The sequence below is a fragment of the Schistocerca cancellata genome, chromosome 3, assembly GCF_023864275.1.
Source record: "Schistocerca cancellata isolate TAMUIC-IGC-003103 chromosome 3, iqSchCanc2.1, whole genome shotgun sequence".
Lineage (NCBI taxonomy): Eukaryota > Metazoa > Arthropoda > Insecta > Orthoptera > Acrididae > Schistocerca > Schistocerca cancellata.
This window is the reverse complement of record NC_064628.1, coordinates 404336608-404352130: the sequence shown is the minus strand read 5'-3', so window position 1 is coordinate 404352130 and position 15523 is coordinate 404336608.

Below are 15523 nucleotides of genomic sequence, written 5' to 3'. Positions count from 1 at the left end.
CCAACATGGACCACACCCCTCTCGCCACATCAACACCACATATAACAGCTGGCCCAGACTCCACACCTGCAGCTGCTGACACAGTACCTGATGACAGAGAATCTTCACCACCTTTGCCACCTATTGTACAGGTCAGTTCTCAGTTTCACAGTGTTGGGTGTGACGTTGTTCCCTGCCTTCTGTTCGTGTAGGCCCAGTGAGGTTCTCCATTAAAGTTATTACAAACAGTACATTTCATAGGCTACATGCTATGGAAGGACTCCCTGACCACACAAAGACATACCATCTATCAGCTTAGAAACTTCATGGTGCAAAATAATGCATTCAGGAACATTTACAACTAGGAATCGTATGTTCTTCTGACAATAACTGGTCATCACCTATTCATCGCGTCCCCAATAGGGACTCAACCTGCAGACTTTGTGGAGACTACCATAAACTGGATGCCTGCACCATTTTAGGCAATTACTTCATTCCCCCACATTCAAGATTTTGCACTGCAATTACATGGTGCTCGGTATGTTAGCATCATTGACTGTTGTAAAGCATAACATCAGATTCCAATGCACAAAGACGACATTGCTAAGACAGCCATTACAACCCCTTTGGCTTGTTCGAATACTGTTATATGCCTTACGGCCTTAAAAATGCAACTCATATGTGGCAACATTTTGTAGACTCATTATTTGGCCAGTTTCCATTTTGTTATGCTTACTTTGATGGCATATTAATTTTCTCCACCTCTGCTAATGAACATGAGAAACATCATTCTCAAGGACTCCACGTGTTCTCAATAGTGGCATGCTGATAAATGAAGACAGATCCCAGCTGCACCAGCCAGAAGTTACGTTCATGGGCCACACAGTGAACTCTGAAGGCATACGCCCCACGTCTGAAAGTGTCACTCAAACAGTGAGCTTACCACCACCAGCCACTTTTTGTGACCTACATCGCTTATTGAGCGTGGTCAATTTTTTCAGGCATCACGCCCCTCATGCAACCTCCCTGCAGTCTCCTCTAACTGATGCCTTGCAAAGCAAACATACTTCGGGCAATCGCAAGGTTACGTGGACCCAGGACATGACTCGCACCATCAGTGACCTAAAAACGCCCCTAGCTAATGCAGTCACACTAGCTCATCACAGCGCAATGTGCCTATCTCAATCACTCCAGACGCTTGTAACACCGTGATCAGCGCTATGCTGCAGCAGCACATTCACATAGACTCTCAACCACTACGTTTTGTTTAAAAAAAAAAAAAAAAAAAAAAAAAAAAGAAAAAAAGAAGAAGACTGTCCACCTCTCAACGCAAATGGTCGGCATTTGACAGGGATATACTGGCCATTTATGAAGCCATGAAGCCATGAAGCCTATTTCCGAGAGGATATTGAAGCACATGGCATCACCATTTGCATGGATCACTGTCCCCTGGTTGACACGCTGCATAACCCTGTTAGTGATCTCCCTCCACGTTGTTTCAGGCATATGGATTTCATCAGCCAATATAGAACGGACATACGTTTTATCAGTGGTGCAGATAACATCATAGCAGACTACATGTCACACATTAATACTACTATGAGCCTGTTTCATTCCATGAAGCTCATGCGACTACAAACTACTGATCCGGAAGTACAGTCGCTAGCTACTAACAACTCCACCTCTCTCCACATTCAACCATGCCCTTTCCCTGGTGTCACACAACTAATTCTTTGTGATACTTTGATTAACATACAATGACCAGTCATACACCATCCACTTCGACAGACCATTTTCTCTTCGCTGCACGGTCTAGCTCATCTGCGAATCAGAGGGACAGTACACCTAATAACTGAATGTTTCATTTGGCCACACATTAATAAAGACGCTCTTGAGTGGGCACAAGCCTGCGTATTTTGCCAATGTGCCAAAGTTGGTCGAAATGCACATCCCCCTCTGGGACACTGAAATACTGAAGGGACGTTTCAAACACTTTCATATGGAGCTTGTCAGTCCCCTAACCTTTTAATGTCCACTGTTGCTCTTTGTCAGTCACTGACCGCATGACACAGTGGGCAGAGGTGGTTCCTTTGAACAATATCTCAGTGGATACCATGGCTCTAGCTTTTGGTACCTGTTGGCTTTCTGGCTTCAGCTGCCCTGCATCCATCACCACAGATCAGCAGCAATTCGAATCTCTGCTCTTCAAACGATTGGGTGTCCTATGCAGTGCCAAGCGTTTCCATACAACAGCCTACCACCCCCAAAGTAACAGGTTAATGGAACAATGGCACCGCACACTAAAGGCAGCGTTAATGTGCCACTCTGACTCTTCGTTAGATGCACTCTGTGGGTACTGGCAGGCATTTGCGCAGCATGTAAAGATGATTTAAAGGCCTCTCTGACAGAGATCATTTTTGGCGATCCCGTGGTACTTCCAGTAAAATTTGTCGAGGACACTACTTCTCTTCATGCTCCTTAGTCGAGCAGGTTTGCTCTTATATCTTAATTATGTGCATATCACATCCATGAGCACATACTCACCCACCAGTCTTTATACACAAGGAACATGCAGGCTGTGATTTTATTATGTTGCGAGATGACACCGTTTTCCCAGCTCTTACTCCACCCTATTCAGGACCTCACCGGGGTGTTGACCATGCTGCAAACACTATGACCATCCTGCTTAATGGCATACCACAAATGGTCTCTCTACATAGATTTAAACCGGTATGGGTCCTCACTGAAAACATCTCAAACAACAAGGCCTCAGAGCTTCCTCCAATGGTCATCACAACAAGTGAACTAGTTTCCAGTGAGTTTTCAGCAGGCTCTTCCCTCCTACCCTCCTTTACATCTTGTGAAGCCAGCGTTAGTGATTGTGTCTCCCCCAGTGACAGTGATGCATGTGATGAACTTCCCATACCCTTGTTCTCACCACCAACACTGCGCTCAACTGTGACTACATTTACTGTCGATGTCTCAGCATTCCCAGTGGACAACACCTCAGTGCAACATCATAGTGAGTATTTGTTTGTTTTTTGTGCACCTCCTCATGTATGTGAGTCTAAAGATGTTAACCTCATGCTCGTCTGAGCTATTCACTTATCCAATGATTTGGTCATTAGTTCCCTTCAAGCTTTTATCAACGAGGATGGCATACTGTCAGTTGTCATTCTATGTGATCGTCCACAGTCCCTCCCTTCCCTCCTATTCAGATCCCACTCTCCCACACCAGTCATTTCCTACACCAATCGATGTGGATGAAAGATTGTGTTGTGTCTTCCCTGATTGCCTCCCTGGTGCAATTCCTTTCTTCTTTTGCTCCTAGACCATGCTCTATCCTGGGGTTGGGGAGGGGGGGGGGGGGCTTTCTTGTGGTTCGATACATCAGTCCATGTGATCTCTCTTGATGATGAAGATGATCTTTGAACTCACTTGATGTCTAGTTTTGTTCTATGTTGTTGGGTTTTGTGATCACAAAGTGACTAAAGTATATCATTACAATAACATGTTGTTAAATGTTATTGTTTCACTGTAATATCGTTACCCACCACAAGGTTTTAACTCAAGGTGGCATAGTTAGACATTGCAAGAGTACCCCAGGAGCATGTAATCAAAAGTGAATCTTAGCTTTATTCTCGAGGATAAATTCATAATGGGAGCTTTAACCCTCAGTAAATAAGTAAGTTATCAAGGAATAGTTCCAACCTCCATGACAGCCACAGTGTTATAACAATTAATGTGCTTCTTCAAACCAAATAAATTTAAGGAATCATTTTATACTGATTAAAGTAAAAAATCTAACAATCAGCGAAATTTGAAAAATAGTCTAAGAGAAATTGAGTCGCTCTGAGCATTATTAACTTTACACTTAAGCTAACTATGTATAACCTCTCAGACAGTGGAAACTCCAGGTAGGAATATCAACAATGTAGGAAAAGAAAGATTGCTACTTACCATTAAGATGCCAAGTTAAGTTGCAGACAGGCATCATTAAAAGACATTTACATAAGTCTTTTGGCCACAGACTTCATCAGCGAAAGAGAAATGTACACCATTCACACACACAAGCAATCACACCTCGTGCAAACATGACCACCATCTCCAGCATCTCTGGCCAGAATGCAACTATCATGTGAGATGCAAGCAGTAATCTGAATGCATGGGTGGGGAGAGAGATGAATGCTGTCTGGCAGTGTGTGCAGAGACTAGAAAGCCAACAGGCGTAGCACCAGGATACTGTGGGACAGGAAGGTGGGTAAAAAGGAGTGAGAAAGAAGAGAAGCAGGGAATGATGGGCATGTGTGTTCGTTGGCAGAGGGTGGGAGACAAGAATGGGGAGGAGATTATAGGACAGAGGGGATGGGAATTTGTTAGGTGGAGGGTGTGGGGACTTTAGGTTGAGACTAGGAAAATCATGGGAGTGGAGAATGTGTTGTAAGGATAACTCCCATCTGTGCAGTTCAGAAAAACTAGTGGTGGAGGGGAGGCTCCAGATGGTGCAGGTGGTGAAGCAACCATTGAAATTAAGCACGATATGTTCAGCTGCACGTTGTGCCGCAGGGTAGTCTACTTTGCTCTTGATCACAGTTTGTCAGTGGCTGTTCATTGTGGTGGACAGCTGGTTGGTAGTCATACCAACATAAAAAGCTATGCAATGATTGCAGCAGATCTGGTAAATGATAAGTCTGCTTTCACAGGTGGCCTGGCCCTTGAGAGGATAGGACAAACCTGTGACAGGACTGGAATATGAAGTGCTGCACTTGGGTCTTCCACAGGGATATGATCCTTGCAGCAATGTAGTGGGAGTCAGAGTGGCATAGGGGTGGACTAGGATGCTGTGGAGGTTGAGTGGCCAATGGAGGTGTGGGAAGTATCTCATGCAGGATGTCCCTCATTTCAGGGCATGATGATAGGTAATAAATGCCCTGATGAAGGATGTGGTTCAGTTGTTCCAGTCCGGGGTGCCCCTGTGGGACAAAGGGGACACTCCTTTGTGGCTAGTTCTTGGAGGTGGTGGGAGGATTGAGAATGTGAGGAGAAATGGCACGGAAGATCTGTTTGCAGTCTAGGTCTGGGGGATAGTGCCTGTCTGTGAGGGCCTTGGTGAGACCCTCAGCATACTGAGCAAGGGAGTTCTCGTCACTGCACGTACAATGTCACCAGGTGGCCAGGCTGTATGGAAGGGATTTATTGGAGTGAAAGGCATGACAGCTGTCAAAATGAAAACATAAATAATAGAACTGTTAACTCAGGGCCTGACAGACGTCACTCTGCTGAACTTGCTTAGAATGCAGGTTTCCCAGAGGACTTAAATCATTTTATCATATCAGTATTATATAGACCTTTATCTTGAGCTATTGTGAGGTCTACACAGTATATCGCCTTTGGGTGTGGTACACTCACAGTCTTGTAGGGAGCACATTACTTTGGGGAAAATTTACTATTTTCTTTCGTTACGTGGGAACTGTGACACTGATCTTGAACAAACACTAACTCGTTGACCCTGAAGATTGGAGTCTGTGCTTCCCCATTATATTTGTGTACTCTCTTAACTGCACATCTATGTAATCACTGTTCTACTGCTCTGTGTACTACTTCCAATTTTCTGTGGGTGTAGATGGCTACTTAAATAATTTCAATAACTGTTCTTCCACAAAAGTTATATTCGTGATTTCTACTGGAGATAATCTGGTAGCCATGTGTGGTAACTAATTTACTATCATCTGAAATTCAGGAACCAGATGTGCCCATGTGGTATGGTTTTCTGAACAACGTGTTCTGCATAATCTTAGCAATTATTTCATTACTCTTCACATGGGTTGGATTGTGGGTGGTATCTTGAGATAGCTGCATGTCTCAATCCTTTTCATGTGAGAAACTCTTTAAAATTAGTTTAATAAATTGTGGACCATTATTGGTTAATAACCATCATGATTTCCCTATATCCATAAAATATTCCTGTAAACATTGTATCACAGTGGGTGTATTGGCCTGCTTAATTGGATAAAGCTTAACATGTTTTGACAAGCACAAAGATATACATAACTCCACCACAACTGAGAGATAGTTGGGGGGGGGGGGGGAGGGCGGCAGTTAAGTGTGTAGTACTTTAAGTATTACAGGACACAACTTATAAGAGAATAACTATATTATCTTCTTTCACCCTCTGACACAGTTCACAGTAATATAAGACCTCCCTAATTTTCCCACTCAGGTTCTTGAAATAGTAGAATTTTTCATGGTTTTTATACATTTTCATATACCGTATTGACCATAACCTTAATGGATAAACCATATTAGACATCTCCATACTGTTTGTGGCATACATAGCCTTCACGGTGACAACCTCTTTTGCCTTCCAAAATAGAGCATCTTCTTCATACAGCCATATAGATTTATCTTCTGTTTATTGTAATGCTATTTTCTTCTTAGTAGACTTATCACCTTAATAACTACCCACTCTACATCTTGTTTAATTTTTCTAGTGAGTTTTGTTCTTTGTCGTTTGTATAACTTAATGATAGGAAGTTTATAGTGAAAATCATGCCTGGGCCACTAGTTCTCATGTCATCCATACCTAAAGATAATCATGATAAAGCATCCAAAACAACATTTTGTGATCCTTTACTGTAAACAATTTCTATATTATATTTTTGTAACATTGGTCGGTGTGGCCGAGCGGTTCTAGGCACTTCAGTCTGGAACCGCACGACCGCTATGGTCGCAGGTTTGAATCCTGCCTTGGGCATGGATGTGTGTGATGTCCTTAGGTTAGTTAGGTTTAAGTAGTTCTAAGTTCTAGGGGACTGATGACCTCAGATGTTAAGTCCTATAGTGCTCAGAGCCATTTGAACCATTTGAGCCATTCTTGTAACGCTAATGCCCATCATGTAAAACAGTTATGCAAAAGGCAGATTTCCATTAAAAATCATAATGCTTGGTAGTCAGTATAAGTAACTATTTTTTTTATCTCCAAACTAATTTTTGAAACTTCTTAATGCTCCATACAATCATGACTAATTATTTTCCCTTAACTGTATAATTTGGTTCACGTTTATTTAAATTATGACTTGCAATGGTATTATGCTCTCCTCTATTTGGACCTCATTCCTCCTGATAGAGTTCACCTACTGTCCCATGTTCGGATGCATCTGTCACTAGTTTGAACAATTTCTTCAACTTGGGGTGTTGGAATATTGGTGCATTTTCTAAAGACAGTTTGATGTTTTGAAAAGCTTCTGTTGTTCCCTCATTCCTCATTTTGCTTCAACAAGGATAATACTCTTGTGCCATTCATTTATTTTTCTTGTATCTACCTATAATAAAATCTGGCTAAACCAAGAAATGAACGTGATCATTTTATATTTCTCAGTTTGGGACACTCCTTAACTGCTCTTCTGCATTCCAGGTGAGGTTTGATCCCATTCACTTCTACCAGATGGTCTAAAAACCTAAGTTCTTCAGTTATCTTTATTGCATCAGAATATCCGAGGACTAAGGGATAAGCTTAATGAGTTGCTTATTTGTGTTGAAGAATTAGAGTTGAGCAAATCAGTTGATATAATCTGCCTCTCTGAACATCATGTGACCACTGGTATAGATATGTTAAATGTTAAAGCATTCAAGTTAGCTTCTTATTTCTGTACAGAAAATATGGAGAAAGTAGGAGTTGCCATATTTGCCATAGACTGTTTTGATTTCATCAATATTGATATTAATAAATTTTGCTCAGTACAGCAATTTGAGGCTTCATAATAAGTCCTTTATAATAGTAGGTATATACAGATCACCTTCAGGAAATTTTAACCTCTTCATAAAAAATCTGGAAGTTCTGCTGTCCCATCTCATAGTAAAAAACAAGGAAATAGTGGCTGCTAGTGATTTTAATGTGGATTTATTGATAAGCTCTGTCAATGAACACTTATTGCAGTCAGTAACACTATCTTTCAATTTAGTTCCTACTGTGAATTTTGCTACTAGGATATGTAAATGCTCTGAGACTGCTGTTGATAATATCTTTGAAGACAAATCGAGGGAAAAACGTCATATCACAAAACCAATAGTAAATGGACTATCTGATCATGACATGCAGCATCTTGTGTTAAATGTTGAAACTTGTCAGGATAAAAAATATATTAAATCTGAGTACCAGTGGGTAATAAATAAGTCAAAAATTGAGAAATTCAGGAAACTGCTCAAAGACATTAACTGGATAGATGTTTACAATACTTCTGACTCAAATGGAAAATACAAAGCATTCATTAATAAAGTTACCTCCACTTTTGAAAATTATTTTCCTCTAAAGGTAACTCAAATCACCCAGAAGTCAAAAAATAAACTGTGGATTACAAAAGGAATAAAGATATCATGTGGGACAAAAAGGAGACTGTATCTACTATCTAGGAACAGCTCTGATGTTAGAATTGTAATGTATTACAGAGAATATAGCAAAATATTGAAGCAAGTAACCTAGAAATCGAAGCAGCTTTATTATGAGGAAAAGATAATTACATCAGGCAACAAAATAAAAACTGTATGAGATATAGTGAAGACAGAGACAGGTGGAGCCAAAAAGGAAGATGAACAGATAGGTCTAAAAATAAATGAGACTTTGGTAACAAGTACATGTAGTGTTGGAAACCTCTTAAACAAGTATTTCATTTCTGTTACCGACAGCTTGTTGTTGTCAGGTTCGGTGAACAGTGCAATGGAGTATCTGAGATCAGTCTTTAAAAATAACTTCAATAAAATGGAAATGACACTCACATCTCCCAAAGAAGTAGCATCCATCATAAAATCCTTAAAATCTAAGTATTCCTGTGGGTATGATAACATATCAACAAAGTTGATCAAAGAGTGCTCATGCGAGTTGAGTTCTATCTTAAGACTAGATTAGATTAGATTTACTTTAATTCCAATTGATCCATATTGAGTTGGTCCTCCAGTATGTGGAACATGTCAGAAAGTTATTTCTGTAATGAATCTCTTATCAGCAGAACATTTCCAGACTGGCTAAAATATGCTGAAGTTAAGCCTCTTTACAAGAAGGGGGGATAAAGAGATACCATCAAACTATCGACCAATTCCACTTTTGCTGGCCTTCTGAAAAATATTTGAAAAGGTTGTGTTCTAGCATCTCCTTAAGCATCTGACTGCAAATAATATATTTTCCAAGTGACAGTTTGGATTTCTTAATGGTTCTGATATGGAGAAAGATATTTACACTTGGCAGTGAGAATGTATTTAATTCATTAGATAATAAATTAGAGGCTACTGGCATTTTCTGTGACCTGTCAAAAGCTTTTGACTCTGTGAACCACAGCATTGTCTTAAGTAAATTAGAATATTATGGTGTCATTGGCGATGCTGCGAAATGGTTTGAGTCTTATCTATCTAACAGGAAACAAAGGGTGTCATTGCAAAATACCTGTGCAGTAAGCAGTGAATCTTCATCTGACGGGGAATTAATTACATATGGTGTTCCTCAAGGTTCCATCTTGGGCCCATTGCTTTTTCTTGTTCACATTAATGACCTTTCATCTGTTACACTTCCAGATGCTAAGTTTGTTTTGTTTACAGATGATACAAACATTGCAATAAGTAGCAAGTCAAGTACAGATTTAGAAATAGCTGCTACTCAAATTTTCACTGACATTAAGAAGTGGTTTAAAGCTAATTCACTGTCATCAAACTTTGAGAAGACCTACTATATGCAGTTCAGGACTTGTAAGAGATTTCCTTCCAGCATGTGTATAACATATGAAGACCTGCAGATCGAAGAGGTTGACAACGTTAAATTTCTGGGATTACAACTCGATAATAAATTCAGTTGGGAAGGGCATACCACAGAAATAGCTTAAGCACCTAAACAAGTCTGTAATTACTTTGAGAAGGATGTCAGATGTAGGAGATAAAAATATTTAAAAAAACTTGCATACTTTGCGTACTTTCATTCCATTGTGTCATATGGGTTCATATTCTGGGGCAACTCATCAAACCGAGCAAAATTTTTTAGGATGCAAAAGCATGTGTTAAGAATCATTTGTAGTGTAAATTCAAGAACATCATTTAGAAACCTGTTCAAGGAACTTTGTATCCTAACCACAACTTCTCGGTACATTTATTCCTTAACAGAATTTGTTGCAAGTAATACATCTCTATTTCCAACCAATAGCTCAACACATAGTATCAATACTAGGAATAAGAACAATCTACATAAGACCTAAAATCACTTACCTTGGTCAAAAAAGAGATTCAATATTCAGGAACAAACATTTTCAATAAATTGCCAGCAATCATTAAAACCTTGATTTTAGATAAAGCACAGTTTAAACAGAGTTTGAAAGACATTTTGATATGTAACTCCTCTAGTCCGTAGATGAATATCTTAACAGAGACTGTTAAGCAGGCTTCAGTAAAAATATCTGTTACATTTCAGTTTTGACAGCACCTGGACACAACAGTCAAGTTTAGGTATTTTGTGTATGATAAATTTGTTAATTATGCATAACAGTGTTTTAGTCTGACAGCATGTTAATTCTGTAAATATTAGCTGTTCCAGTTTAACACATTGTATTCACCTATTTTGACAATTTACTGACAAATGATCAGGGTAGTAAGTATTATATTCAAATGTTTTATGTTATATTTCTGACATGTTCCACACCCACAAGAATCATCTCATTTTTTGCGTATATGGAACGAAAACTGAATCTAATCTAATCTAATCTCTTGCCTGAAATGTGATTTTGTGAGTTCAATCGTAATTCCTTTTTCTTGAAATTTTTGTAAGGCTTTAATTAATGTTCTACAATGTTCTTCCCAAGTCTTAAATACTATTAAAGTGTCCTTTACATATACAATCAATTCTTGTAGTAATTCTTTCCCTAATGCTTTGACAAGCTCCTTTATAAACAGGGCAACTGTGATGTTAAAATCGGATGGTAAAACTTGAAACTGATATGACTTCCTGTCACATAAAAATACTGTATATTTTCTTGAATTTTTATATTAATTTACCTGCTAATAACCTTCGGTTAAGTGCACTGAACAGAAAAATCTGTTTCTTTGAATTTGGGTAGCAAATCGACTACACATACAGGTCAACCTCTTTCCATTTCTACCTGTTTAATTAATGTGTGGTCATCTAACATCAAATGCACCCTCACCTGTAGACTTCCTTACTATTAGCAGTGGATTGTTGTCAATGCTCAAGCTTCTTTCTATAATCTTATTATCTACCATTTTATTTATTTCTTCCTGCACTACTGCTTGTAAAACTAAAGGCATTGGATATGGTTCACTTTAACTCTGAAATGGCACTCACAGCCTCCAATTTCTCCTGGTTTTTTGCAAAACACATACCTATACTTTTGTAAGGTATTATATAGTTCCTTCTTCTGGTCTTCAGTTAGTAGAGTAGATCTGTAAGCCTCATCATGTAATAAGTTGTCTCCCACTATACCTCCTTCTTCATTGACTTCATTACTTATCACATGAATGTTCATTACTAAACACACACTAATATATTCCCCTTAAGCTTGCATAAGATTATTAACTTTGAATAGTATCTCATAGAAATATTTTTCTTGCTGCCAGTATAAAATTTAGCTATCAAAATCCAGCTTTCCTTTATATTTTACTAATCAGTTGATCCCCAACAATATCATTAAATTTACATTTGGTATTACCAACATTGTTTGCATGAACTTAAAATTACTTATACTTGAGGTTAATCAAGGTTCTCCTGTTATTATTCTCCCTTTAGCACCAGTTATTCCAATGATGTGCACCTCCGTCACTGGCAACATTGGACAGTAACATTATTTTTTGATAGATACTAACAGTGATACCAATGGGATTTCACTTCCCAAAGCTACATAAATGTCTACTGCTTTACCTTCCATGTACCTCTTCTGACAGTCATTTTTCTTCTACCAGCCAGTCCCTTGTTGATAAGATTTGATTAAATGTAACCAGTTTTGCTGTCTTTGGGCCTACTGCTGAAATGTCACATGCTGGATTTTGGCCCTCCCTCCAGGATGTTCCCCATGTCCCTTCATTATATTGGGGTTTTTAATTTGTATCACATGCTGATTACAGTCAAGTACACTCTGATTCTTACTAGCATCTACAACGCTAACAGTATTTGGAGTGAATCCTGTGTATTTACTTGTTGTGTGGTTTGATTACTTGTATTGTTTTTGTTGCTGTTATTTCATGGAATACTACAATAATTACTTTCATTTCACCTAATATTTCTATTTCTATACCTATTACTGCCACTAGTTTTGTTAGTGTCAATACCTCTTTGATTACACACGCATCTCGTTTAAGGACTCTAGGCCTCTATAAAGGTCAACAGTTCCTTAACATCCTTCCATCCTCTGTCCAAAACCTCCTTTCATACATGGTATAGACAACTCCGAACTACAACTATTGCTAAACAGTTTCCTTCTAAAGGTTCTTTTTAAATACTTTGACTAGATTAAATACCATTCGGTGTATTTTTTAGAGCCTCCCCAAAAATTATTATAACACTTAGGGTCTAACAGTTGTAGCATCAACATTTCCCATTTACTTGTCAACTGATATTTGCCTTTAAACTGTTCTCTAAAATCGTCTCACGATTTAATGTCCTTGGAATGGGCTGTTTCCCATTATACCGTGTTCCCGGCTAAATAATTGAGTGCAAAATCTATCTTTCTTTGGTCTTCCCAGTTATTTGGTAAAGTCCTCAAAAAGGTATAAGAAATACGTAGGATATACTTCTCCATCTGGTTTAAACTTTGGAAATTGCTTTGCCAAGCTCATTCCCATCCTTGATTGAAGTTCTTCTAACCATTCTGTTGGTTTTCATGTACTATTTTAACATACTGTACTCTTTTTCCATAGCTCCGCCCAGATTTTCTGCAACTCTTGTTGATTAGAATTAGACTCACCAGTCAAAGTAGGTGTAAAAGAGGAATCAGTTCTTTCCTGTACACTTTTTCTACAAACTCCTGCAATCGTCTCTCCAAGGCAGGTAAGTTGGTATGAGGACTCAAAATTCACTGAATATCCAACCTCACTCGAGTATCTCTACCCTTTCTTTAGTATTAGAGATTTCCTTGTTAACTGTTCTCAAATTTTTAAGAATATTTTTAAAACATTCATCAACTTCATTGCAGATTACAGTACACTGATTATTTCCTTTCATAACTCCTGGGGTAGATTAATGATTACATTTTCTAAGGTAGAAATTCTATTTCACTGTGTTGATATTACACTTAGTATTTCATCTTGTTTCATAATTATTCTATCCTCTTGAGCTCAAAGTGCTTTCTCTTGTTTTGCATTAACTCTATCCTCGTATGCTTGAAGAGCTTCTTCTAGTTCAGTATTTATATTAGCTAGTCCTGCTTTAATAGTTTCCTCTTCTTTAGTGTTAATATTAGCTACTTCTGCATTAAGAATTTCCTCGTGTTTAATATCATATTAGCTGCTTCTGCCTTCATACCATCCCCTTAAGCTTTTAAAGCTTCCTGGATGTTTTAAACATATCCTCCTGAAATTTAGCCAATAAAGCTGTTATATCTACTTCCTGTGCCTCAGCTGCCACCGTACAAGTGGTTACAGGTATAGGATATTACTAAATTATAATTCAGAGTTTGCCACTACTCAGCAGTTCATCTCTATCCCTCCATAACAATGTCAATTACAAACACACATATGATATAATTGTGTCACAATTTCGTAACTGTACAGGTCACCATACATTGTTACTGAATGCTGCAGTGAACCACAGTCAGTCTGCTCATTCACTGTGGAACATTTTGCACCATTTGGTTGTAGCAAGCTGCCACTGGAAATGCTACAGTGTGGCTGGTGACATGTAACGGCGTGGTGCCATAAACCATTCACCAGGTTGAACTGCCCTCACGATATCAGTCAGCTGCTAAGGCATTGTTAATCTTCTTCTCTGAGCCCAACGTAAACTCTGCTGTGTTGCAAGTTAAATTGAATGTGCATGACTTGCGTACTCTTTCATAAAGAAGCACAATAAAATACCAGTTGATTTCATAAGTAAAGACAGCAGCATTTTATATTCTCCAATTCTGCACAAATTTGTTCCTTTTCTCTCTTCAACACACACAGATGTCTTTGAATGCAACTACCTAGCGTGTGTACTGCTAGACATTCTGTTGTTGACTCCCATTGTCCTTGGCAACACCAAGTATTCTCGGATATTTCTGTGAAATATATATTTTTTTCTTTTTTATAAAAGCTTCCTTTTTGTCTCTTTCTTCACACCTTCTCTTCACATCCTTCACCAAGGTCACCCCATGGATTGTTTTCTTGGTCCTTACTTCCCTAATGGGGATGTTAGGAATGGGCCATCAAAGCAGTTCCAGAGTCGATTGGTAACTTTCGTGTTTTGCTAGGTTTCTTGCTTCTCTTACTTTTTCTCGTAGTTACTGTACAGTACCAATGCTGCAAGGGTCTGCTATTCAACTGTGGCACAGCTTCTCCCCACGGACAATCTGTTCCGTTTGCTTATCAATCCCCTAATCTTATAACCTTTTGTGTTTGACATCACTTAATTATTAGCTCCCAATATGGGGTGATCTCATTGTTAATTTGCATGCTGTGTGATATCATGAAGAATTCTCAGTTCACTACATTTTTGGCACCCAACATGGGACAATATAATCAGTAATCTTCATGTCAGTTTATGCAGGAGATCAAAATAATTCTCAGTGTACTATATTTTTGGTGCCCAATGTTGGGCGATCGTATTGGCAATTTGCACGCTGTGTGATATCACACAACATTCTTGATTTACCACAAGGTCTTCACCTGAAACTGAGAAAGTTCTTTCTTGTCATCCACGAAATGAATGTCTTGAGATGTCTAGTTAACAGGTAAGTAACCCATTCTGATCCAGAAAAACAATGAACCCTGGTAGATTTTCTGATGTGAGAGGCTTCCTTTGATTGTGCTGTTTCTACATATGCTTCATAAAGAACTTCAGTTGGAAGGCACAGCTGCTACAAGAACTTATGCAGAGAGAAGTGAGAAGCAAGAAAGGTGTTTTTGTATACTTATAAAGCTGTTGACATCTTCACCAGTCATGCACTTTGTAAGGAGAGTGCTGAGATGAAGCTACACACTGATGTCACTGGTTACGGGGTAGGTGCAGTTAATAGTGCAAATCCAGGAATCTGCTGTCGTTCTCCAGGGTACTCTCAGAATTCAAGAAGAACTATTTTATGACTGTGTAAGGCTGTATTTCTGTTCTTTGGGCAGTCAGCAATTTCTGATCCCATTTGATCCTGTTTAGTGAGTAGACCACTCACTGTTGTGAGTGCCAACCATTTTTTATGCTGGGAAACAATCCTGAATGTTCCATCAAAACAACTGGCAATATGGGCTGCAATGCCATTGCTTCAGGAACATGATGTCACAGTAATATGCAAAAGTACACAAACACATAAATACCAACCATCTTTTATGGGATTCTTTGAAGGAACATTACAGAACTCATGTTATCCCAGTT